This window comes from Chiloscyllium plagiosum, chromosome 11 (genome assembly GCF_004010195.1).
Source record: "Chiloscyllium plagiosum isolate BGI_BamShark_2017 chromosome 11, ASM401019v2, whole genome shotgun sequence".
Taxonomy (NCBI): Eukaryota; Metazoa; Chordata; class Chondrichthyes; order Orectolobiformes; family Hemiscylliidae; genus Chiloscyllium; species Chiloscyllium plagiosum.
Window position 1 is genome coordinate 14,996,598 of NC_057720.1, and position 1,283 is coordinate 14,997,880.

The window sequence follows — 1,283 nt, forward strand, 5'->3', positions numbered from 1 at the left end:
ATCTACCTGCAACTCTGCTTTGAAGGAGCTCTGAATCTGCACTCCAAGGTCTCTTTATTTAGCAACACTCCCTCGGATCTTACCATTAAGTGTATAAGTTCTGCTAAGATTTGCTTTCCAAAAATGCAGCACCTCACATTTATCTAAATTAAACTTCACCTGCCACTCCTCGGCCCATTGGCCCATCTGATCATGATCCTGTTCTAATCTGAGGCAACCATCTTCCCTATCCATTACACCTCCAATTTTGGTGTCATCTGCAAACTTACTAACTATACCTCTTATGCTCACATCCAAAGCATTTATATAAATGATGAAAAGTAGTGGACCCAGCACTGATCCTTGTGGCACTCCACTGATCAAAGGCCACCAGTCTGAAAAACAACCATCCAACACCATCCTCTGTCTTCTACCTTTGAGCCAGTTCTGTATCCAAATGGTTGGTTCTCCCTGTATTCCATGAGATCTAACCTTGCTAATCAGTCTGCCATGGGCAAACTTGTTGAACGCCTTACTGAAGTCCATATAGATCATGTCTACCACCCTGCCCTCATCTATCCTCTTTGTTACTTCTTCAAAAAACTCAATCAAGTTTGTGAGACATGATTTCCCACGCACAAAGCCATGTTGACTATCCCTAATCAATCCTTGCCTTTCCAAATACATGGGCACCCTGTCCCTCAGGATTCTCTCAACAATTTGCCCACCACTGAGGTCAGGCTCACTGGTCTACAGTTCCCTGGCTTGTCCTTACCACCTTTTTTAAATAGTGGCACCACGTTAGTCAACCTCCAGTCTTCTGGCACCTCACCATCCTCAGCTCAACTCACCTACTGCTGGCACTCCCCCCCCATCCTGGCACTTTCCCCTGCCACCGCAGGAACTGTAAAACCTGTGCCCACACCTCCTCCCTCACCTCCATCCAAGGCCCTAAAGGAGCCTTCCACATCCATCAAAGTTTTACCTGCAAATCCACTAATATCATTTATTGTATCCGTTGCTCCCGATGCGGTCTCCTCTACATTGGGGAGACTGGGCGCCTCCTAGCAGAGCGCTTTAGGGAACATCTCCAAGACACCCGCACCAATCAACCAAACCGTCCCGTGGCTCAACATATCAACTCCCCCTCCCACTCTGCTGAGGATATGGAGGTGCTGGGCCTCCTCCACCGCCACTCCCTCACCACCAGACGCATGGAAGAAGAACATTGGGGAGACTGGGCGCCTCCTAGCAGAGCACTTTAGGGAACATCTCCAAGACACCCGCACCAATCAACCACACCG